This window comes from Canis lupus, chromosome 10 (assembly GCF_003254725.2).
Source record: "Canis lupus dingo isolate Sandy chromosome 10, ASM325472v2, whole genome shotgun sequence".
NCBI classification, from domain to species: Eukaryota; Metazoa; Chordata; class Mammalia; order Carnivora; family Canidae; genus Canis; species Canis lupus.
In genome coordinates this window covers 42,934,140-42,960,721 of record NC_064252.1, presented here as the reverse complement: position 1 = coordinate 42,960,721, position 26,582 = coordinate 42,934,140, and the positions used below count along the sequence as shown (strand labels likewise).

Here is a 26,582-nt window from a genome sequence, read left to right as displayed (position 1 = left end):
GCAGGCAAGGGCAAGGCCCTCACGCAATGATTTCATTCTCTTTGGTTTTTCCTTCTGTTGCACAGGTCCATGGGTTAGGGGTTTGTGGCCTCCACTATTGTGAAGCACCCCATCAGCCCTTGGCTCAATTTCCTAACCTGGTGTCTAGAAGCCAGTGTGTTCCAGAGCTGCTGCAGGCTTATTTCAGCACTAGGGGTTCCAACACCTCTGCAGCCTTTCTGGATCTGGGCCTGGTTTTCTTCTCTGCAGCATTGCCCCAAACAGCTCACAGTTGCTCTGTGAAATGGACTGAGCAGAGCAAGGCTGACTCCACCATGGTGTTTTATTATGCCAAGGAGCTGTGGTCAGTCACGTTAACCTGGAGTAATGCTCATTATCCACAGACCTTTCCAGCATCACCTTCTCTGGGCATTTCTGGGCATGCTTTTACTTGGGCGGCTACCACCACCCAATAGATATATTCCAGGAAAGGTATGTGTGAGAGGGATTTCCTAAATTTTATTTTGTGCTGAAAACAAGTAATTATCTTAGTAGTTGTAGAAATTTTGTTTTCATTGCTAATTCTCTTAACCTGTGGCTCACTTGTGCAAATATTCACTGACTTTCCAGAAACACACAGAGTCATGTATATACTAATTCTTTCACTTATTTAGTGCTGTGTTAGAAACCATTCAGATTTTCTGGCCTAAAATAACCATTTTATTATTTCTCATGATTCATTGGTTTGACCGGACATCCAGGATGGCTTTTTGCTTGTATGACTGGTACCTGGCTGGAGTTGGCTGAAAGGCTGGGCCCTCTCATTCAATCCACATGATCTTTCCTTGTGGCTAGCTTGAGCTTCATGACAGCATGGCAGCTGCCTCCAAGAGAGAGCATTCCAAGAGGATAAGCCCTGCTTTGCAAGCATGGATCAAACCTCTGCTTGCACCCCTTTTGCTAATGACCATTTGCCCAAACCCATCATATGGCCAAGCCCAGAGACACTGTGCTGGAAGGCAGGGCTCCTTGGGAGCTACAAATTTAACAGTCTACCACACCAGTCATTCCACAAATGCAACCCACTTAGAGATAACTGACTCTGACACACATTAAACACCATAAGCAAGTTGTGCTGCCTGCTTTTCTCAGACAGGAAAGTGGAGCAGACGTAGAGTCATTCAGTATAAGAGGAAGAGTGGCCAGCTCTCCTTAACAAGCAAATTCTCATTAACACCAGAGGAAGCTGGAGCACTGTTTTAGTCTGTTTCCTTTTGCCATTTTCATTTTACTAACTTTTAAAGATAATGCTTTAATTGAAAAAATAATGTGTACACATTATGGTTCATTATTTACATTGTTCATATGGTAGACTGTTTACATCGTTTATGTGGTTCATTGTTTATATGATTTGATTGATAATAACTAATTACATCATCTCTGGCCCACAGTCTTCACTCATGCTTTCCTTCCCCTGAGAAACAAGACCACCATGTTTGTTGGCAAATTCCCCAGTTCTGCAAATGTGTCTTCCCTCAGAGAAAACTTGGCCATCTGATGCCGATCTCACCTGCTGTGTCTTTAAGACACAAAACATTTAGTGGGCTCAAATGTTCCTTCCCTTGGACATGAGTATTCATGAAGTCTAGCAACCAGCACTTTAAAAACTCAACTCAAGTGGAGGATTTGTTTCATTCTGTTGTTAAGTAGAATTGGTCCACTGTTCTAGAGTCCTGAAGATATAAAGTTTGGATTTTAAAACCTCAAAAAGTAAATTCAAGGACAGTTATTTCGAATAACAGTAATAGACAAGAATTTAAGATATGCAGTAACATTAAATAGTACAAGAATAGTAAGGTGGAGCAGAAGTAATATTTTTTAATTTAATTTAATTTAAATTCAATTAATTAACATATAGTGTATTATTAGTTTCAGAAGTTGAGTTCAGTCATTCACCAGTTGTATATAGCACCCAGTGCTCATTATATCACGTGCCCTCCTTTATGCTCATCACCTTGTTACCCCATCCCCCAGAAGTAATTTTTAAGAACTTTTTCTTATGGAAAATTTGAAACATTTATATAAGTAGCCAGAATAGTAAAATGAACTTTCTGGTTTAGCTTTAGTAATTAACATTTATTGCTGATAAATGATAACATTTATTGTTCATTTCACCTCTACCTGTTCCCCCTACCCACTGCCAGGTAGTTTTGAGGCATATCCCAAGATATCATATCATTACATGTAAATATTTCAATAAATCTAAAAATAATTATGCTGAATGAAAGGAGCTACATAATACTTTATAATTTTATATTTTTGACTTCTAGAAGGTGCAAATGAATCTATATTTACAGAAATTAAATCAGTGATTGAGATGATGTGGGAGAGGCAAGGGAGGGGAATTACAAAAGAACGTCAGACATTTGAGGGGGTGGATATGCTCATGTGGTGATGGTTTCACAGGTGGATATGTATGTCACAACTTGCCAAACTATAGGGTTTAAATATGTGTGCAGGTGATTGTACATCAATTATGCCTCTGTAAGTCTACTTTAATATAACACATTAAAGTTGATGATTGGGTTTAAAAAGAGTGAGGGTCTTAAAACTTGAATTAGATGTTTAAATAATTGTTTTATCCTTTCTATTTTTATTGACTCAAACATTTAATGATGTGCACTGCTTCAGCTGTAAGTCACAGGTTGTGTTGTATCATTTTTTCTTTTTTTTAATTTTTATTTATTTATGATAGTCACACAGAGAGAGAGAGAGAGGCAGAGACACAGGCAGAGGGAGAAGCAAGCTCCATGCACCGGGAGCCCGACGTGGGATTCGATCCCTGGTCTCCAGGATCGCGCCCTGGGCCAAAGGCAGGCGCCAAACCGCTGCGCCACCCAGGGATCCCTGTATCATTTTTTCGATTGTCATTTCCTAAAATCTCTGCAATTTGACATGCATTTTTCTCTTTTGACCTAAGAGATATTTAGGAGAGATTTGTTTATCTTTTTAAAAATTTCAGATAGAAGAATCTTCTTCTGTTAGTTTCTATTTAGTTATTAGTGTCTAGGCTAACCATTTTATGATCAGAGTATTTTGCCTGTACTGTTTCTCCTTTTGGAAATTCATTAAGATGTTCCTTGTAGTCTATCATGTGGTCACTTTTCATGTGTGTTCCCTTGACCCTTGAAAAGAAGGTAGATCCTTCATTTTCAGCATGTAGATTTTGACATATATTAATCAGATCAACATTCTTAGTTTTGACTTCTTTTGTTATTTGACATTAATTCTGACATGAATTAACAGGATGGAAAAGTTTCCTTATGACAAGTGTGTTTCTGTTTCTCCTTATATCTTCTGTAATTTCTGCCTTGGGAATATTGCTGCCCTGTGATTTTATCCATAGATATTCATTCATTATTCTGTCTTCATTGTGCAATGCATTCTCTAACATTATAATACCCTCTTCTTTGTCTCATTTAATGGTTTTTGTCCTGAATTTACTCTTCTTTGAAGGTAAACTGACAGTACTTGCTTTCTTTCGGTTGTGCTTGTCTGGTACATGTTGGCCATCCTTTTCATTTTCAACCTTAATGATTTATTTACTACCTGAGACATGTTGCTTTTATTTTTTTTTTTTTTTGAGATATGTTGCTTTTAAACAGCATAAGATTTGGCTGTGCTTTATGTTACAATGTGAATCATTTATTTTAATAATCCCATTTATGTTTCTTAGTAGGAGTTTGATCTTAGATCTGGCACATTGCAGATGGTCTTTGACTTACAATGGTTACACTTTAATGATTTTTTTGGCTTTAAGATGTTGCAAAAGTGATACACATTCAGTAGAAACCATGCTTCAGATTTTGAATTTGGACCTTGTCAGGGCTGGTGATTTGTGGCCTGATCCTCTCTCAGTGCTGGGCAGAGGCATGGAGCCACAGACCTGCCTTAGCCACATGATCACAAAGATCAACAACCAACATATTTACAACTGCTCTATCCCCATACAACCATTTTGCTTTTCACTTTCAGCATAGTATTCTCCAATCACTGGGATATTCAATACTTTCTTATAAAATGGGTTTTGTGAGAGATGATTTTGCCCAACTGTAGGTTAATGTAAGTGTTCTGAGCATGTTTAAGGTGTGCTGGGCTATAATCTGTGATGTTCGGGAGGTTAGGGTGCATTGAATGCATTTTCAACTTACATTGTTTTCAATTTATGATAGGTTTATTGGGATATAGCCCTATGTAAATTGAAGAAGATCTGTATTTTTTTTAAAGTTATTTAAGTTCCAGTTAGTTAACATACAGTGTAATTTTAGTTCCAGGTACACAATGTAGTGATTCAGCACTTCCATACATCACCAGGTACTCATCACAAGTGCCCTCCTTAATCCCCATCATCTCTTTGACCCATTCCCCCACCCACCTCCCTTCTGGTAACCATCTGTTTGTTCTCTATAACAGTCTGTATCTTGGTCTGCCTCTCTCTTTCCCCCCCTTTGCTTGTTTGTCTTGTTTCTTAAATTCCATAATGAGTGAAATCATACAGTATTTGTCTTTCTCTGACTGACTTACTCCACTTAGCATAATACTCTAGCTCTGTCCATGTTGTTGCAAATGGCAAGATTTCATTCTTTTTTATGGCTGAGTAATATTCCATTATATGTATCATATATTATATATATATACACACACACACACACACACATACCCATGCATGCACACACACCTCACCTATTCTTTATTCATCTATCAGCCAATGAACATGTGAGCTGTTTCCATAATTTGGCTATTATAGATAATGCTGCTATAAACAGAGTGCATATATCCCTTTGAATTAGTAGTTTTGTATTTTGGGGGCAAATACATAGTAGTAGATTGCTGGATCATAGGGTAGTTCTATTTTTAACTTTTTGAAGAACCTCCATACTATTTTCCAGAAAGGCTGCATCAGTTTGCATTCCCACCAACAGTGGCAAGAGGGTTCCCCTTTCTCCACATCCTGACCAATACCTGTTATCAATTTTTGCCAATCTGACAAGTATGAGGTGATATCCCATTGTAATTTTGATTTGTATTTCCCTGATGATCAGTGATGCTGAACATCGTTTCATGTGTCCGTTGACCATCTGTATGTCTTCTTGGGAAAAATGCCTTTTCATGTCTTTTGCCCACTTTTTAATCAGATTTTTCATTTTTGGATTATTGTGTTTTATAAGTTCTTTATATATTTTGGATATTAATCCTTTATTAGATATGTCATTTGCAGATATCTTCTGTGGATTGCCTTTTAGTTTTGTTGATTGTGCCCTTCACTGTGCAGATTTTATTTTGATGTAGTTCCAATAAGGTGTTTTTTAAATTTATTTTTTATATTTTATGTATTTTTTGGTTTTGTTTCCCATGTCTCAAGAGATATACCAAGAAAGACGTTGCTATTGCCAATGTCAAAGAAGTTACTACCTGTGTTCTTTTCTAGGATTTTTATAGTTTCAGGTCTCACATTTAGGTCTTTAATCCTTTAATCTATTTTTTATTTAATTTTATGTGTAGTGTAGGAAGTGGTCCAGTTTTATTCTTTTGCATGTTGCTGTCCAGTTTTCCCAATGCCATTGTTGAAGAGACATTATTTTTGCCATTGGAAATTCTTTTTTGCTTTATTGAAGATTAATTCACCGTATAATTGTGTGTTCATTTTTGGGTTTTCAATTCTGTCCCATTGATTTATGCGTCTAATTTTTTTATATCTTATTTATTTTATTTGACAGAGAGAGTGAGAGAGTGAGCACACAAACAGAGGGAGCAGCATGTAAAGGGAGAGGGAGAAGCAGGCTTCCCACTGAACAAGGAGCCCAACCCCAGGACTATGGGATCATGACCTGAGCTGAAGGCAGATGCTTAACCGACTGATCCACCCACGTGCCCTTATGTGTCTATTTTTGTGTCAGTATTGTACTGTTTTGATCACTACAATTCTGTAATAGAACTTGAAGTCTGAAATTGTGATGCCTCAAGCTTTGTTTTTCTTTTTTAAGATTGCTTTGGCTATTTGGTGTCTTTCGTAGTTCCATTCAAATTTTAGGATTGTTCTAGCTCTGTGAAAAATGCTGTTGGTATTTTGATAGGGGTTGCATTAAATGTGTGGGTTGCTTTGGATAATATAGACATTATAACAGTATTTATTGGAAAATATAATTTTGTTCTCTGAGTACAGTATTTTAAATCTTTCAATATAAGGTCTGTTTGTTTTCTTGGGTGGGGGTACAGGCTGAGAAATAGAGGAGAGAGAAAAGGAGGGAAGGGGAAGAGAAGAGAAAAGTTTTCGAGAGAAGAGAAACAAGTTCTGATACTGAAGGGGAACTGTAATATTGTTTTAATGATTATCTTTATAATTGTCAGACAAAATCCTCAATCATCTGCTTTTTAAACTGTTTTGAGCAATAATAAAATTCATATGTATTTTCTTCCCTTTCTTCTATCTCTTGTCCACTTCCTACTTTAGTCAATAATATTATCTTGATTAGTTTTTACTTTGGACTCTTAAAAAGATATGTTCTGCTATTTGAGTCTTTAAATTCTTCCCTCTATGTCCCTGATTTTATAGATAAGGCCATCGCGAGCTTCCTGACATCTTTACCTTTTCCCATCCCAGTGTTTGCCAGTTGTATTATTTCTACATTGTCAGAGCATACGACACTTATATTCTATTTTGTTACTCCAATCCCCACTTCACATTTACTTTTAGATCCAAACCTAAATATAATCAAGGCTTACAGTCACACTCTTGGCTAAAGTTTCTGCAGTTGAGTCTCAGTTGGATGAAGTTCATTTTCTGGTTGTTTCCTCAAGAAAGGTTCATGGAAACAATACTTTCTGAGTTCCTACATATTTAAATGGTTTGCAATAGGCTTTATAATTGTCGAACAGCTTGGATGATAGAAAATTCTTGGTTTGCACTTTCCTTAAATATCTTCTAAGTGTTTCTCCATTCTCTCTTTTTTATATAGAGATTTTATTTATTTATTTTAGAGAGAGAGAGAGCTCACAAGCAAAGGGAGAAGCAGAGGGAGATCATCTCCAGCAGACTTCTCACTGAGCACGGAGCCAGATGTGGGGCTCAGTCTCAGCACCCTGAGATGATGACCTGAGCCAAAACCAAGAGCCAGATGCTTAACTGACTGAGCCCCCGAGGCAACCCTCTCCATTTTCTTCTAATGTTAAACGCTGTTGGGTGAAATTTGAGTTCAATCTGATTTTTTTTTTCTCTTTGTAAGTGACTTGATTTTTGTATGCTTTACTGCCCAGAGGATGCTCTCTTTACATCAATAATTAGACTAGACTATGTCTCATATGGTGACTGTCCTGGATCAGGTTTCTGTGGGAAGTGGTGTGAACATCCAACAAGTAGATTCAAGTCTTGTTTCATTTTGAGAAATGCTTTGTTTTATATTTTAAAATATTTGTTACTTTGTATTATTTGGTTTCTTCAGGGACCCCAATTTTGCATATGCTGGCTTTCTTTTGACTTTCTGCTATCACTGTCATGTCCCCTTTGATTGTTTTAAACTCCCATCTCTAGTTCATGTAGTTTGCATTTCATATTTCTGCCCTTGGCTTCCTGCACAGCATTTGCTGCAGTGACTTCACTGCTTTTTAGCTCCATCCAATTTTGTCTTCGCTCGTGTGATGATGGCTTTATTTTTTCTATCTTTCCTGAGTCTTCTAGTCCTATCTCATCACCTCTCATTGCCTTGTCATCTTGTATTTGAGTACTTGCATTTGTGCTTTGTGGTTTCCCTCTAGAGACCACATTATTTTGCTAAGGTTTTTTTGGTTGTGCTTTGTCTCTAATTCGCGGAGGGATGTTTGATCATAATTTCATTTCTTCCAGGTCACATTTTTCTGGTGCATGTTCTTCTGTGACATGATTTGCTGTTCTTTGTGTCTTACGGTATGCTTGCTTGGGAGCTATTCTGTTTTCTTTTTCATTACTTATAGAGTATATGAGTTGGACTTTCCTAAATAAAGCTTTCTGCGGGAGGCTGTAAGTAGGGGTGAGGCAAAAGCAGCCTTCTAGAATCCTTGATCCCAAAGGACCTCTCGTTCTCTATTTCCACAGGGACAGACTGCTTCTTGAAAATACTATGTGATTCTTTATGGAACTCTGCCTCCTTGGCTTCTCTGAATCAAACTGGTTCCACAAGAGCTTCTGTTTCCAGCCCTTAAACCTCTAGGTCTTTCACCAGCCAGTGCAACAGGGGGCAGGTAAGCAGCTCACCTGCAGGAAGTTTAATTTTGTTTGCACTTTCTAAGCCCTGCTGCTACTGGCTCCTAGACACTCCTGCACCTCTTCCTGCAAGGTTTCTCCTCCTGACAGCCCCTAAGCATGTTTTAGAGTCTATAGCAAATGGAACTCTTTGAAGCTGTGATTTCTATGAGGGGAGGGAAGCACCACTACCATGCTCATTTCCAAGTCTGACCATTTGGAGAAATTAATACAAAACTTCTGTGTTCTCCTTCGAAAAGCTTTCAGCAGAGTGCAGTTTGAGGCATGATGGAGGTACATTCTTCCTGTATCAATTTGCATGCCCCTCTCTGGCCCCTACATGACTGTTCCAGCAGGTAATATGGTAATATACATTAGTGAAGCAAAGTAGAGAGCATATGTGTTATCTAAAAGCATACTATGTCAACTTGGGGGAAAACACATACACACATGTACTTGTGCGCACACACACACATGCAAAATGCACATGTACACACACACTTCGTGGGTCAAGTAGAATATATCTGCAGGCTCCTAGTGCACCACCTTCAGTCTAGATCATCTCTAGGGTCCTTTTTTTTTTAAGATTTTGTTTATTTATTCATAGAGACACACAGAGAGAGAGAGGCAGAGACACAGACAGAGGGAGAAGCAGGCTCCATGCTGGGAGCCCGACATGGGACTCGATCCCGGGTCTCCAGGATCACACTCCAGGATCACACCCCAGGCTGCAGTGCAGGTGGCACTAAACCGCTGTGCCACCAGGGCTGCCCTCTAGGGTCCTTTTTTTGATGCCTCATAATAAGGATCCCCACCATGACTGCCTATTATCTTGGTGGCCTTTCCACTCCTCCACCAATCCTTAAGGCTATTCTTGATGATGACTTCATCTGTGTCATGTGTTTATGAGGAAACCTTGTTTTTAGCCTGTATGCTACAACTTCACTGTTGGCCCTGTTCCAATCTTACCATCCACAGCTTAACCCAATGCAGCTCTGCACAGGCTGGAATTGTCCTGGGTTCTTGCAATACACCAGGGACTCTAGTTGGTTCCAGAATTAGATTTTGATCCCCACAATCTCCCAGTTCCCATGCTTGCACACAGAGTGTGGCAACAGCTGGGTGGGGCAACTCTATGTGGAGAGGTGGGCAGAACAGAGAAGACAGGAGAGCCATTGTGACTGAGCAGCTTGGGTGGGCCTAAAAGGAAGCTGAGAATAGGCCGGAGAGGGGAGACCTATGCCCCAGCATGTCACCTGGGGCTCTCTACAGAGATTTCTGGGCTGCTGTGAAACTCCAACTGCTCTGGAACAAAGTTGAAATGTTGTTGGAGAGCAGCCTTGGCAGGGGTAGGGGCCAAATGTTCTGGATACTTACCAGAAATAAACAGACTGCAATGAAATAGATCAAGAATCCTTTCCAATTAGGACAGTTGTGTGGGTTTTTTTTTTTTTAATTTCTGAAGTAAGAAAGGGAACAAAATGCAAAAATCTGTTCTTTTCTTCCAAAAGACTTTAAGTAGCAAATAAGCAAGGTGTCAGGACTGGGAAAGCCTTCTGTCTAGGCTCTGAGTAAATGAACTTGCTTTTTGGTAAAGAGCTTGAGTTAAAATTAAACAGATACATATGCATAGCTTGCAATAGAATGATCCTGCATGCATCGCCTTAAAAAGAAATCTGAACATTTTTCTGAGTAGGGCAAGCAAAGAGAATCAGGCAACAGTCCCTCCTCCAGAAATCCATAAACAGCCCCTCTCCTTCTACAGCAGAGGAAATTCGTCAGAGCAGCCCACCAAATGTCCTCGTGATCTGAAAATAGATGGCACAGGTCTTTCTCTGGGCACTTCAGGACAAGGGCACTTGGGGCATCCCCAGTGACAGAGGCAACATCCGTATTAAGGACTGCCACGCCCACCTCCACCTCCACTGCCACCGCCAGTGGGGTCTTCGAAGTCTGCAGAAGTATCTTCAGTCCCTACACCAATTATCTACGTTGGCCCGTTTTTATGTACATTTGAATCCAGTTTCAAATTCCAATTTAGATTCTGTAATCTCAAGACCTAGAATAGTGCTTGGCTCAAGTTGGTGCTCAATATATATCTGGAGGCTGGATGAATCTCATGCCTTGCTATTGCTTCCAGTCTTTAACTTCCTTCCGTCTCCTAATTTCAACTGTAATTGACTCTTTGAAAAGCTGACCCCAAAAGGTCATATTTTTTCCATATAGTTTCCATACACTTTTTCCCCCCATTTTTGCCACCCAGCAGAAGGCTCTCAGTGACCTTAGGGAGGGCTAATGGGAGCAACTAGATAACACTCCCAACTCTTCCCTTTGCTAGAAAAACAACTATACCAAGTTTACTCTAGGGACATAGGCAGATACTGAAACAGCCTGAACAATGTGGATTCAGGAAGATAAGTCACTTTTATAGTAAGTTCATCATAGAGGGAAACTGTCTAGAAGAGGGAGATTGTCTGTACCTGACCCCTGGCAAGACATTGAGAACGGATGACACCATGTGTTTTTTACTTTCACATGCTCACTTTTTTATGACCAAATTCTCATGCATAGTTTCTACAAATAGACCACTTGAACATCACTGTAGGCACTGTAGGGTGTGGTTTGATGGAGCCCAGGGAAAGGAGGTGCTGTGCACTGCCATGCACAGTGCTGAGGAAGAAGAGAGGGGCTCCAGGGTCATTGGTATGGAACATAGCTACTTTGTCCCTAGGCATTGCCACGGATTGGATTTTTCCCCTGAATATAGCAACACAGCCAGGCCCCAAGAACCCTACTACCCTAAGATCATCTAATTGATGCAAGAACCCTTAGTGCCAAGTGTGTATCTTCTGTCCTTCAGCAGCCCCATCTCTGCCCCCGTCCCCTCCCCCATCTAGCAAAATGGCTGCGTCCTCAGGCATCTGGCATTTGGTGGAAACACCTGCCAGGAATTTTAGGGGAGGGATATTTACCCTCCCAGCTCTCACCCTCTGGAGAGCAGTTTGACTCCTTTACACTTCCTTCTGTGCTCAGGCAATTAATTTCCCCTCCCCTGATATCATCTTCATCACCTCCTTGCTGCTTGTTCAGAAGTGGTTCATGGGATGGATTTCAACTGAAACCTTTGGTAAATCATGTGAAACTCTGCAGGTATAGGGAGTTGCTTCCCAACTGGTTTTGGAAAACCAGAGATGAACTTTTTCCTGGCTGAACCACTGCAGTCACCAGTGCAACAAACTTGGGAAGCAGTGTTAACTCCTGTCACCAAAGCCGAGTGAGATGCTACTAGATAACAGAAAACATACATTTGTCCTGCCCCTCATTCCCAACACAGAGCTCCCAAAACCTTTGTAAATTCCTAAGTGATAGGAATGTTAGGAGTATCTTTTGATTTACTGAGATGACTCTGGGTGGCTCCTGGATGGGGGCTAGTCACCAGAAAGGTCGAGCCATGATTAGAAGCTAGGACTTTTCAGCCCCACCCCCAACCTTTCATATAGGGGGTGAGGGGCTAGAAATATAGTTAATATTGATCATGCCTATATGAAGAAGCCTCTATAAAATCCTAATAGTAGGAGGTTCAGAAAGCATCCAGGTGGATGAACACATCCATACCAGGAGGATGACACACCCATATCCATGGGGACAGAAGCGCCTGCATTTGGGACACTTCCAGACCCGAACCTATATATCTCTTCATCTGGCTGTACATCTATATCCTTTACTATATTCTTTGATAAACTGGTAAATACAAGTAAGTGTTTCCCTGAGCTCAGTGGGCTGCTCTGGCTAATTAATCGAACCTTAAGGAGAGGCCACAGGAACCCCCAATTTGTAGCCAAATAGGATGGAAGTTGTGGGTAACCTAGGGACATATTGCTTGCAGTTGGCATCTGAAGTGGGGTGGGAGCAGGCTTGTGGGACTGAGCTCTCAACCTATGGGATGTGATGCTATCTCCATGTAAATGGCATTAGAATTGTGCCAGTTACATTGTAGGACACCCAGCTGGTGTCACAGAGAATCGCTTGATGTGCAGGAAACCCCACACACATCTGGTGTCAGAAGTATTATGAGTGTTTGAGTAGTAAAGGGGACACACAGGAAAGAGAAATGCAGAAGGAGGTGGAGGACTAGATTTTTCCCTACTTAGGAGACTGAACTGAGTTTTTCCTTTAAAGATGCATTTGTCATTTGCATGATGCATTCATTTCAGAGAGATGTGCCAATAATGTTCAGAGGACTTGATTAATTTTGACCAAGTTTGGTATTTGCTTTAATTTTTTTAAATCATCCTGTCTGAAATAAATGTTCTTAGTTAGGAATCTGCAGAAGGGATTTTTAATGGATTTCAGTGTATTTCAGGGATATTAATAAGGCAAGAGCTGTGGTTCACAGAAACCACATGCTACATATGAAGCGGTTATTTCCATTATTAAGATCTCACTGAGTATCCTTACTGGAAGACCACTTAACCCTTACTATGAAAGCACTATTATAGTGCACTATTTAGTCTTCTAAAAGAGAGTTTCAAGTTTTATTACCCAGGCCCCTTCTTGTGAATGCATAAATCTCACATTGTTCCCACCTCACCCTCAAATCTGGAAATGTTCCCAGCTGAAAATCACTGTATCTTTTACATATTTCCTTTGCCCACAAAATTTCTGTTGAATTTTGTTTTGGGTGGTCTGTACTGCAAAAACACTAATAGCTTTTTTTTTATTTTATAACACTAAATGTTTCTGTAATGTCAAATATGCTTTTTGGGGGGTATTGCATGTGGCTCTTTACATGTTCCTGATTAGGGGTGAAATATGTGGGTAGACTCCACCTTCTAGACAGTCATAGGTCTAAAAAATAACTTCCTGAGAGCAAACTGCTTAGTGTTTTTATCATTGGTTTTGTAAACACTTAAGCCTAAACTAACTCCACTTTTTGCAGAGAGAAAGAGAGTAAGGAGACAGGAGGACCCCACATGGGGAAGTAACCATGACAGCTCCAGGCTGAATTGACTGGAACAATCAAGTTGGGAAAATTATTAGTAAATTAGTTGTATTAGAACAGAAGCAAGTTGCCCATGGCCAGTGGCCACTGCAGCCTGCCCCACTGCTTCCTGCTGCCTGAACTTCAATTTTGGAAAATATGCCCAAATATTAACATTTTAGTAGCCACCTTTTCATTGTCAGCGTTCCTCATTGGCATTTGTAGGAATCAGCTGTTGCTGCATCGCTAACTACTTCAAAACCCAATGGCTTAAAACAATATCTGTTTACTATTACTCACAGTTGAACTAACCTTGCCTTTTCTTTTCTGATACTTGGATATCTTAGAGAGACTGCTCATCCCAAGGTTAGCTGTTTCTTAGAGAGAGTAAATGACTCAGCTAGGGTCACACCTTTCACATGGACTACTCCAGAGCCCATACCTTAACTGCCTTCTTCACCTCCCTGGCTTTCACACTTGAGCCACTTTTCACTTTTCAGCCCTAATCACCCCAGCGCCAGGATCAGACACCTAGGGACAGCCCAGAGCCTGCTGAAATTACCAAATTTTAACCAACCCTTCTCTGAGCATGCTTACCCTGTGTCAGTCAAACGGAAACTACAATAAAAGCTCCTGTTCACTTTTCTCTCTTCTCCCTTTGTCTCCTGATTGACCCTGGTGCTTCCCCAAGAGGCCCTCTGTGTTGTGGTATGGTATGCACCCTTCTCTCGGGATCTGTAAGAATAACAAACTATCTTTTCAATGGCAGTCATCTTCTGATCTCTTGGTTTTACCATACCTGAGCCATAATAAAATCTATATTTTAAAACTACAGTCTACAGGTCAGCTAGGCAGCTCTTTTGGATTTCAGGCATCTGTGGTCATCTGTGGGTTCAGCAGGCAGCTCTGTTGCTCTTCACTTAGCTGCCTTATTTGGGGGCTATCTGCTTTAGGGCTGTAAACATCTAGGATGTCCATGTCTAGGCATCAGGGCTCTCCCTCCCATGGTCTCTCACCTCCCTGCAGGAGAGCCTGAGCTTGTCACAGGGCAGTGGTTGGAATCCAGGAAAGTAGAAGCAGGTGGAACCTTTTCAGACTTCCAGTGGAAAGGACATGCATCACTTTCCCTGCATCCTATTAGCTGAAGCAAAACACAGAGCAGCCCAGATTCATGGGGGAAAGAAATAGACTCTACCTTTTGATGGAAGATATGGCAATGTCACATTATAAGTGATGTGGATACAAAGAATAGTGGAGAAATGGAGACTTTTCCTAGTCCCTCTACCACAACACTGTTCTCCTCAAAAGAGTAAATTATCTAAAACATGTTTTTCCCCAAGGATGTTATAAAGATACATATTTTTTTTAATTTAAAAAGAAAAAGAGACGGTGGCCTGTGTGTGGACAGTTCATTATTCTAGTAAGACTAGAATTAGAATTCCATTCTCTCAGTGGAATAACATAAATGTGAATAATTGGGACAAAATATGACACTGGGAATTACCTGGTGCCCTTGTTAAAATGCAGATTCCTGGCCCCAGAAAATCTAATTCAGTAAAGACCAGGATAAGGTCCAGGAGTCTGCATGTTAGCAAGACCCTTGGGGACTTGGTGCAGGTGATTCTAACAATCTCAGCTTGAAAAATGCTGGTGCCCCAAGTTTGTGTATATATATATATATATATATATATATATATATATATAGTGGAATATGGAATATTATTCAGCCATTAAAAAAACAAACAAGGAAATCCTACCATTTGGGACAACATGGATAGACCTAGAGGGCATTTTGCTAAGCGAAATAAGTCAAACACAGAGACAAACACTGTATGATCTCACTTTTATGTGAATCTTTAAAACAAAACAACAAACACAAAAAAATCAAACACCTAGAAAAAGAGATCAGACTTGTGGTTACTAGAGATGAGGATCAGGGGGAGGGGGACTTGCAAGAAGGTGGTCAAAAGGTACACACTTCCAGTTATAAGATAAATAAATACTAGGGATACAGTGTACAACATGATGGCTATAGTGAACACTGCTGTACGATATATAGGAAAGTTGTTAACAGAATAGATCCTAAGAGTTCTCGTCACCATAGAAAAATATTTTCCTTTATTCTTCTCTTCTTTCTTTTCTTTTCATTGAATCTATGTGAGAAGATAGGTGTTAGCTAAACCTATTATGATAATCATTTGACAATATACTTAACTCAAACCATCATGCCATAGGCCCTAATTAAGTTTATATAGTGATATATGTCAATTATTTCTCAATAAAACTGGAAAAGATTTTTTAATGCTGATATCAAAAGATGTGTGTGTGTATGTGTATGTGCACACAGAGCAGTAATATCATCTCTATTTTACAAAAAGGAAGCTAAGGCTCTAAGCCTTAGTTCTGTTCAGTGGCCTGTGCAAGTTCACACAGAAGATTAATTGCAGATCTGGGGTTAGTACCCAAGTCTCTTGGCCTTTGACCTATGAGGTATGGTCTGAGAGGTACAGGGAGCCCCATTCCCCTTAAAACGACCCCCACCTCAGGCTTGCTGTAGTGCCTGAGCCTCCTGTCAGCCATCCTGGGTCTCCTCTGCAGTATCAGTAAAATCACTCTGCCCCTTCCATACCCAATAAAGGGGCTAGAATGGCTCAGGCATTGCAGAAGCTGGAGGTGAGGGGAATGGAGACAAACATCAAAACCTACTGACCTGAAAGCCTTACCTTTTAGCTTAGATTGATGTACTGTATTGGTTGCTAACTCCCAGCTTAGTTCTGGGGGAGCGTTATTCATCCCTTGAGAAGCAACCAATGAAAAGAGAGCAAGAAGGGATAAAGAATGAGGAGGAACGAGGACATTTCTATGATCATTTCTCTCTCTCCGTAGTAGTCCAGTGGGTGACAATGATGATGGTGATGATGGTGATGGCAGCCATCACTGTGCCCGTTTTATAGATAGAGAAACAAGGACTTACATGTGCCTCCTAGACCTGGATCCTGTCTCTTGGGCCTCCTCCTGCTATTTAACAAAGAGCAATCCCCAGATTGCATTGATTGGGTGTGATTCTTCAGAACCCCAGAACAGATATTGATGGTCTCCTCTGAAGAAATAGTAAAGTAAGAAATTATCTCACTTTTAAGATAAATTAAGTATTTAAACTTGATGTGAAAAAAATGACACCTAGGACATACACTCAGCTGGGAATTTATGAAAGTACAGTCCCACCCCTATATCCCTTAGATACAGCAAAAAGTTATTAGGACAACGGGGATGCACCTTGTGCCAGTCTGTCCAGAATTTTAACCACCAGTGTCCAGTCTCACCTCAGACAGATAAAGAGATCAATCCTCGTCAGTTTGCCATTGGTGTTGTCTCTGGGTTATTCCTCAGGACTCTGTGGTCACCTCAAATGGCATATCCATCAAGTTCTCAAGACAAACAGAACCAACAGGTGTTGTGTATATTATTATCTCTCTGTAGATAATGGATGGATGGATGGATGGATGGATGGATAGGTAGTAGAGGAGAGAGACAGACAGAGATTTCAGAAATTGGCTCACATGATTGTAGGAGTTGGCAAGTCCAAACTCTGCAGGGCAGGCTGGCTGGCTGGAGACCCAGGGAAGAGCTGGTATTGCCATTTAGATCTGAAGGAAGTCAGCTGACAGAGTTCCCTCTCCCTAGAGGACCTCCAGGACATCTAGGACTGGATGAGGTCCACACCCATTATGAAAGGTAATCTGCTTTACTCAAAGTCTACTGATGTGAATGTGTTAATCTCATCTAAAAATGCCTTCACAGCAGCATCTACTTTCATGTTTGTCCAGAAACTGAATACCATGGCCTAGCCAAGTTGACACATAAAATTAATAATCACAGCTGGGCAGGGAAGTACCCAGAAATGGGGGAGAGGATCCGTGTTTACGAACAGGCTTGTTGCTGATCTGCACTTGATGAGAGAAAAACAAGACAGAGATGTAGCCACAGTACCCCTGGTCTGGTCCTGGTCAGAATCAGGGTCAAGAGCTGATTCTTTCCAGTTGCATTTGAGCAAACTGGCTTCTTGCTACAGGTATGAGAAGAGGTGGCTCTGCTGACAGTTGTGTTACTCCATAAAGCACATCCTGCCCCAGACCCCACTTGTGTGTGCCATACACCCCATCCTGCCAATAGCACCACCAGCACACAGGGGTGAGTACACACACCAGCTCCCAAAGAGAACCACAAAGGGCCTTAGAGTGACCAGAGTTCTGGATTCATCTGTACCCATATACTCTGACAGTTGTGCCTTCAGCCAACTTGATCCCCCTGAGCCCTGGTCCTCCAAGTGTGAAGAATAGTTGAGGCAAGTCCAACAGGCAAGTCAAGCACTTTGAAACTGCGGGAAATATTAGAGTACTGCATAAAATAGGAAGTCTCTCTAATAGGCTTCCATCACAAAGACTCAAAGGCGAGTGGGGAACTATAGAGGAGGCAGGGGTTTGGGAGGAGACTTGTTGCCAGCAAGCCTGGGGAGAAGAAGAGAGAGAATGGGTGAGGAGGGAAGAAGAACTACAGAGGAAGAGGGGAGCTACTGACCCACAGCAGCAGTAAATTCTGGTTCTGGTCTCTAGAACAGGAGAAAGAATGAGCTGGAGATGCGTCATCCAGAGCCCTGGTGATCAGGACAGCGTGAAGGTGGCTGCTTAACTGGGGCCAACACAGAGGCACTAGGCATCATTAGCTGGATATTCCTGGCCAAAGTCATATATTTTTAGCCTTGGTTATCTGAATAACTTGCTTGAATAGCTCTAACCTGAGGTAAAATTTGATTGGAAAAGAAAGAGTAAAATCCTAGAGTGGGAATTCTGGACAGCAGGGCTGGCCTGGGACAACATCCGAAATTGGCAGCTGGTCTCAGCCCCTGTCTGCAGCTGACCTTTCCACTTGGTGTCCCCATACCCTACTCATTGAGGACCTACTGCAGGCAGGCCACTGAATCCTCACCATGGCCCTGCAAAGTGGGGATGCTGTCTCACAGTCATTGTGCTCTTACCATTGCCTAGCACTCTCCTGACAGTTTAACAGCTCTCGTCTCATTTAGGAATTAAGAGTCGCACTTTTCAGGTCTGGAGATGTCACTTGAAAGCTAGTGATTCAAAAAATAAATTAATTAAAATTAAAAAAAAAAAGAAAGCTAGTGATTCCAACCTCCCTCTACCTCAGAGGCCCATATTAATTCCCTTCTTCCTGTTTCCGACAAAATACTGAGCTATTAAATCCCAGAGGACCCTAGTGCCCACCTGACCTACCCCCTTCATCATAGATGAGAGGAAACTGAGGCCCAAGGAAACTATACAAACTATATAAGGTTGCACAGCCGGTTGGTGGCAGGGTCAGGATTAGAACTCAGATGACCTCACCCCTAGGGTCTCTAAGATTTCTCCATGTGGAGAAGAGCTGATCCATTCCCACTGGGTGTAGGGACTGATAGTGGCTTAATTCTGCCATCCTGGAGCATCTCAAGTTTTAGTGAGAAAGGAAACTGTCAACCACTAGCCAAGTAGGGCATAAGAGGGTGAGTTAAAGGAGGTTAAAATTAGGAATTAAAGGAAACCATTCTTGGTTCTCCTCAGTTAATACTACATAGGCTGTCAGCTCTGCTATTTACTTTACTTAATAGTCTTGATTTGCATAATAATTCAGCCACCATACCACCTTAGGGTCTGGCTGGAATGATACACTCTTATAATCCTTGACATGGAAGGGAACTTGGAGACCATCTTATTATGGAATGGCAAACACAGGGCACTCTGCCATGCATGTCCCTCCCACACCTCTGCAAGGCAGACTAATTCCTCCCAGATCCTTTGCTCCTCTTTTCTCTACCCCCATCACTGCTGAGAAGGGACTGGTTCTGAATCCTTTTCAGCCAAGACCTGTACCAATGGATTACAGTCGATTAAGGCATTGATAATCGAAGTGTGATTGGTGGACCTGCAGCAGTGGCATCACCCTGGAGCCACTTAGTGATGCAGAACATCAGCCTCACTCCACAGCTACCAAATCAGAGTTGCCCTTTTATAAGTTTCTATGCAATCCACATGCAGACTGAACTCTGAGAAGCATAGGGTTTCTTCCCCTACTAAAACAGAGAGAATGTACTTAGAGTGATGGAACAGATACTCTTTAGAGGTAGAAGTGTAAGGGACGGAAAAGTTATGAGACTGAGGCCAGATCTTCTGGGTTAACCCTTGTCACTAACTACTGTGTGACTTGGAGTAAGTCACATGAACTAGGCCATTAGACTGGAACCTCTGTGGCCAAGTTCATGTCTAAATCACCTCAAAAACCCTGGTACCTAGAATGCTAAGGAAGAGAATTACCAGTGGGCTTTGGCTTCTTCCCTCACAACTGAAGGTGTACTAAAGAATGGCTTCCAGCCCGACAGCCATGTGTCCACAACACACTGACTCATGTCCTGGCTTAACTAACATGAAACAAGTGGGTTAGCAGAGAGCTAGCAGGGAAGGTGAGTTTCTGCCCATGAAAACTTCTTGTGAGTGCTGACTCTGGGCTGGGAAACTGTGGGTTTGGGACACTGGCCTTTCTACTGCTCAGCCCCAGAAACCTTGGTCAGGCCCAGCCAGCTTCCTGTGACCCTCTCCTTCTTGCTCCAGGCCTCCGTACCTTCTCTCAGCTTCTCCACCACACCCTGGGATCTCTGCCTCTCCCCAAGCCTAGATATGTGCAAGACATTTTCCCTAATACCTCACTTCCCTGACACCCATTCTGTCAGGCACAAGAAGACCTTTTGGGGGTTCATCACAGGCAAATTGAGACTGGGGGTTACACAAAGCCCATGGAATTCCCATAATGCCCCCAGGGGCCTATAATCTTCAACTCCCGCTTTGCACACCTCACTTCCCATCCCTTTCCAGACTAAAGAGTCCATCTTGCTGGAATAGCTTTCTTTTACTCAGATGATTTGTGGCACTTAGCTCACCAGCCCCCATCTAGAGCCTCAGTAGGCTGCCTCAGGTCTTTGAAAACTGCTTCTCAAGGGGAGCCAACAGAAGACGAAAGAAAAGAAAAGGCCAGAAAGAAAGAAAAAGAAATGGCCAGAAAAGAGACAAAAGCACCCTTAGCTATTTGAGGGTCTTGATGTTAGCCTGGTAGTACCTGACATCTCTATAACACCTCCTACCCTCTTTGAGAGACCACCATTGGGTCTCCTCCATGGGCCTGGAACTCAGCAGCCTCACCATCCCACCAGGATAAATTCTGCCTAATGTTTTGGTAAAATAAGGCTGCTGGCAAAAAAAAAAAAAAAAATAAGACTGCTGGCTTCTTGGAATTCTCATGCAAACCAGTCACAGATTGACTTGATAGAAGGATATTTTACCTTATGCATGAGTTGGATGCTTAAACCAAAATTTGGGAAGTGTTGTAAGGTCACTGGAAAAAAATGAGATATATAAGAATAGGCACACAAATACATGCCTGCAAAATTATTCCCCAAGTAACCTGTTAAACTCAAAACATTTAGCAAATAAAGCAACCCGATCAGAACAGTTTCCTGGCCATCAACTTGCAGGACTGGGAAGGCTGCCCTGGGTTCCTATCAGCCCTGCTTATAACCCTTTGGTGTGATTTACATGCTAATTATCTTGACTGCCAGTTCTAAAAATCAGCATTTCCAAGGCCTCTGAATGTGAAGTGACCAAGAATTCTGAGCTGACAGAAGGCATGTGTAGTTACCAGGTTGAGCCAAAGACCTGTCTCCAGGACAATATTCTCTAGTTGGCAATCCAGGGAATTGGGCTGTTCCAATGTAGCTGGATGGTTTATTGAGATATTCATTCAGTTTTATTACTGTTAGTGCCAATTGAGTTAATTTTCTCCTTTGACTCCCTTTTTGGAAGAACAGCCAGGCCTTTGAGTCCTGGAGGTCTTTGATGCTCTTGGCAAGGGAGAGAAGGATCCAGACTTTAATTTCTAAACCCTAGTCTCAGAGAGCTGTGAAGCTTGTTACCTGAAAAGGAGATATTTCCAGTGAATGAAGGACAGAGGGCAAAGGGAATGGTTCAACCTTGGAGGGTGGGATTAGGTAGGGAGTTGGTAAGGGGGGAGGGCAGGTGGCCTACATGTGCTGAAGACCAGAGCCGCAGTTATTCAGAGTGCTCATGAGGAAGGGTAGCTTCGTGGAAGGCTGGACTCTGGGTTCCTGCTACTCAACGTGTTGATCATGACCAGCAATGTCAACATCACCTGGGAGCTCATCAGAAATACAGACCCACTGGATCTAAAGTTATATTTTAGCAGGATTGCCAAATGATCTGTGTGCACACTGGAGTTTGAGAACTACTTCTCTAGGTTCTACTGCTTGAGAGCCTCAGCCATGATGCCCAGAACAACTCAGCACAAAGGAAGAGAATGGGGTTGCAACACTAGAACACTCCCCACTGGCCTTGGACAAGAGATTCAGGAACAGCAGTCATAAGCCTTTCCCCAATTTTCTGGATGTTGTAAATGCCAATGTTTCTAAGCAACCCAAGAGAGGGCGAGGATCTCAAAATACAAGTGAGATGTAATTTCCCACCATCCGTAAAAGTGATGGCTTAAAGCAGAGTTGGTGAATTTACAAAATGTAAGGAACTCTGATGTGTCTTTCACCTGAGTGCTGTGGAGGAAATTTATAGCCTTTACTTGATTAAATGGATTTCCTGACAAGCTGTGTCTGAAATACCTACTCCCTATCATCACCACACACAATAGATTTTAATTCTTATTGTTGAAAATTCACCAAAACATATGTAATTAGTCAGTTTTTGCTGCATAACAAACTCAAGATCTTAGTGGCTTGTAACAACAAATGCTGCTTTTCCTTGTTGACCTCGGGCTCTCTGCAGGAATCAGTTGGACTTGACCCCAAGCCCCAGTTTGAGCTTACGTCTGTTCCACGTGCCTTCTCATTGCAGGACCAGCAGCTCCCCAAGGCACATTCCTGTCATGGCAGATGGCAGATGGCAGAAGCAAAGCATCCAAGCCAAACTACACAGGCATTTAAAGCCTCTGCTTAGCATCACATTTGCTCACAATTTATTGGCTGAAGGAAGTCACATGGCCAAATCCAGGTAGGTGTGGAAGTATATTCCATCTACTCTATTGAGAAGCAATGCAAGGTCACATGGCAAAAGAAGTCAGAGGGGGAGAAATGGGAACAGAAATCCTATTTTGCACAAAACATTAGCCCATTTTCCTGTCTTGGTAAACTTAATGAACCTGTGTAAGGCCATCTGGGATGATGATGGCTCTCACCAGCCAGGGACTCTCCAGGACCAAGAATGTAAGAAGGCACAGAGGTGGTTGTTTTTCCATAGAATACTGAGTCTGTTATTTTAAATATACCCTGTTCATTTCTTATGAACCTGATCTGAGGGCAGAAAAAAAAAAGAAACAGTTAACTTAAGGAATAATTTGTGTGGTCTGGTTAGTCAAGATTTCCTTAATTGAGTACAAATTAACTTTATTTTTTCAATTTAATGCTTATAAATTTTAAAGAATATTTAGTACAAATTCAGTAAAAGTTTCAAAGAAAATAGTATATTCTATAGTAATAACAGAAGGATAATGACAAAATTTACTGGATTCTTAGTATGTGCCAGACACATTTAATTCTCAACCAATCCTATGAATTAAGTAATATTATTATTACCATTTTACAGATCAAGAAACTGAGGCTTAATTACCAATTAAGTAATCTTTTCAGGGTCAGACAGCCAACCAGAAACATGAAACATTCTTGAACTGAACATCTCTTAGCTTTATTGTTCTTTTCTAAGAAATGAAAATAATAAACCCCACCCTGATATTATTACTGATAAAGATAATATCTATAACATCCAGGTATATTGTACAATTTCTATAAAAGATACTTATTTTAAAGGAACATAGCTTCTTGATCTGTAACAGGAAGACAATCATTCACTGTAAGAACAGTTCTGATAAACAACTCCAGAGAGGGAATAATAGCAGATAATGACCAAGTTATTAATTTATCCCAAGCTTCTTTCCAAATTACTAATTGAGGACTTGAAAACAATATTAAGGCAGGGTTGAAGATTTTCTAAGAAGGAAGTATTGTGCTTTCATCTCTTTCCTGTCATAGAAGGGGGAGATTTAAAACAGAGGGTGGAGGAAGAACTAAAAATTGGTGATTGAGCTTGTATCCATCTTTTCCTAGGAGCTAGCTGGTTGAAGGCTGAGGAATGGAGGCCTGACAGCAGCAAAAAGCCCACACACTAGATAAATCAATCATTACCTTATATTTTATATCTAAACTAAAGATGCCATTCCTGTTACAAACCCATTTTATAATCCCTAAAGATGTGCAGGATCCAAAGACCATAAAAGAATATTATTAGCAAATTGAGAAATTATATGAATCGATAGAATATGGTTCCTTGTGGAATGTGTTTTACAAAGAATCAACCACAGACCCCAAAGCCATTGAAAGGATAATAGAGAAATACTATGAAATTCCACGTACATAAATCCAACAAATTAGTTGGAATGGGCCAATTCCTTGAAATCCACAAAGAATCTAAACTCACTCACGATGAAATAGTTAACCTGAATAGTCCTGGAACTATAAAACCAGTTAAATGTATAATTAAAAACTTTCCACAAAAGAAATCTCCAAGGGCAGCCCAGGTGGCTCAGCGGTTTAGCACCGCCTTCCGTCCAGGGCCTGATCCTGGAGACCCAGGATTAAGTTCCCCGTCAGGCTCCCTGCATGGAGCCTGCTTCTCCCTCTGCCTGTGCCTCTGCCTCTCTCTCTCTCTCTCTGTGTCTCTCATGAATAAATAAATAAAATCTTAAAAAAAAAAGAAATCTCCAAAACAAGATAGTTTCACTGGCAAATTCTACCAAACCTATAATAAAAATATAGGTTTATATTATGCACTAATATGCACAAACTCTTCCAGGACATATAAAGGGAAGGAAAATGTCCCAACCAGTTTTATGAGGTCAGTTTTACCCTGATATCAAAATCAGACAAAGAGTGCAAAAAATTAAAACTACAGGTGAATATCTCTCATGAATTTAGATGCAGAAATATTCAACAAAATATCACCAAATTGGATCTATGAATATATAAAAGGAATCATACACCATGACCAAACAGGTATAAAAGCTAGGTATAAAAAGCTAGTTCATCATTCAAAAAATTATTTAAACTTATCTGCTATATCAATAAGCTAAGAAGAAATATATAATCATGCAATTTGAAATAGGAAAAGCATTTGACAAACTCCAAAGCCAACTCATGATAAAAACTCTCAACAGGTTAGGAATAGAAGGGAATCACTTCAACCTGATAAAGAGCATCAGCAAAATCTTTCAACTAACATCATAGTTAATGGGGAAAGACTGAATGCCTTCCCCCTAAAACTGGGAACAGGTCAAGCCAATGATGTCTTCTTTCACCACACTTACTCAAAATACTACTACTGGCAGTTCTAGGCTCTGCAATAAGACAAGAAATAAAAGTAAAAACCACATATATTAGAAAGGAAGACATAAAGCTTTCCCTATTTGCAGATTACATGATTATCTACATAGAAAGTCCCAAGTAATCTATCAAAAACTCCTGTAAATAAGTGAGTGCTTATTTATAAGTCTACTAGTACTTTCATAAAAAAAAATATGACGGACTGGGTGACTTATACAACAGAATTTACTTTCTCAAAATTCTGGAGGCTAGAAGTCCAAGATCAAGATGTTGACAAGGTTGATTTCTGGCTTGCAGATTGTCGACCTTCTCACTATGTCCTCATGTGGCCTTTCCTCTGTGTGCAGGTTCCTGTATGCATTTCTCTTCCTCTTCTTATAAGGACATCACTCTTACTGTCTTAGGGCTCCACTCTTATGATCTCATTTAACCTTAATTACCTCCTAAAAGGCCCTGTCTCCTAATACACTCACATGGGGGATTAGGGCTTGAACATATGAATTTTGAAAGGAGAGAATTCAGTCCATAGCAATGAGTTTAGTCACATTCTAGGATACAAAGTCAAAACACAAAAATCTGTCATATTTCTAAATATTAGTATTGAATAATTTTTAAAAGGTACCATGTAAAAGAACTCCCCTTAGAAGGAAATATGTAGGTACAATTCTAACAAAATATACATAAAGCCTATGTGCTAAAACTCTGAAATACTGATGAAATAAACCAAAGAAGACCTAAATATATGTGGAACCAACGATGTTCATGGATTGGAAGATTCCACATAGGAAAAAAGCTGTTTTCCTCTGAATTGACCTATGGATTAAATGCAGTTTCAACCAAAATCCTAGCAGAATTTTTATAGATATTTGACAAGCTGATTCTAAAGTCAATATGAAAGGCAAAGAAACTAGAATACTCAAAAGAATATTGGCTTTTGAAGAATCCCACTATTCAATTTTAAGATTTATTTTAAAATAATCAAACAATATGGTATTGGCAGAGAGAGAGAGATACATATATCAGCAGAACACAATAGAGAGTACAGACATAGACACAAACAAATATGAATGGTTGATTTTTGCCAAACATACAAAAGAAATTCAGTGGAGATATGATAGTGTTTTCAACAAATGGTATTGGCATTCATACACACAAAAAAGTGAACCTCTATCTAAATCTCACACTTTATACAAAACTTAACTCAAAATGGATCATAGATCCTAAGGGAAAATATGCAACTATAAAACTTTTCAAGGAAAATGTAGAGCATCTTTGTGACCTGAGGTTAGGCAAAGAGTTCTTAGACATTATAGCAAAAGTCGAATTCATAAAAGAAAAAAAATTGATAATTTGGACTTAATCAAAACTGAAAGCTTTGGTTCTGTGAAAGATATTCTTGAAGAATCAAAACACAAGCTGAAAACTGGGAGGAAACACTTGCAAATCACATATCTAACAAAGGGCTTGTGTCCAAGATATGTTAAAAACTGTCTTATTCAACAAACAACCCAGTGAAAAAATTGGCAAAAGACTTAAACAGACCCTTCACCGAAGAGAGTATATGGATGGCAAATAAGCACATGAAAGATGTCCAACATCATTAGCCAGTAGAGATATGTAAATTCAAACTATAATGAAATATCATTATGTATGTATTAGAACGGCTAAAATTAAAAAAAAATACTAACAGTGCTAGGACCTGGTGAGGATTCAGTAGTATGGAACTCCTATGTACATTGCTAGTTGAAATGTAAATTGGTACAGTCACTCTAGAACAGTTTGGCAGTTTCTTATAAAAATAAATGTACACGTGTCATCTCACCCAGCAATCCTATTTTTAGGTATTTGCT

The 26,582-nt window shown here is 40.5% G+C and overlaps 1 long non-coding RNA gene across 2 annotated transcripts in view; it reads left to right on the top strand.

The window, feature by feature from the left end:
* LOC112670254 (uncharacterized) overlaps positions 1–26,582 on the top strand; it is a 121,331-nt gene that overhangs the window by 83,842 nt on the left and 10,907 nt on the right. Inside the window, exons 1-2 of one of the 2 annotated variants that reach the window (XR_007413584.1) lie at positions 8,114–8,253; positions 22,196–22,351. This is a non-coding gene — a long non-coding RNA (uncharacterized LOC112670254). Of the gene's footprint in view, positions 1–8,113; positions 8,254–22,195; positions 22,352–26,582 lie in introns of those variants that run through there. The other variant, XR_004802930.2, reaches the window with a different exon arrangement.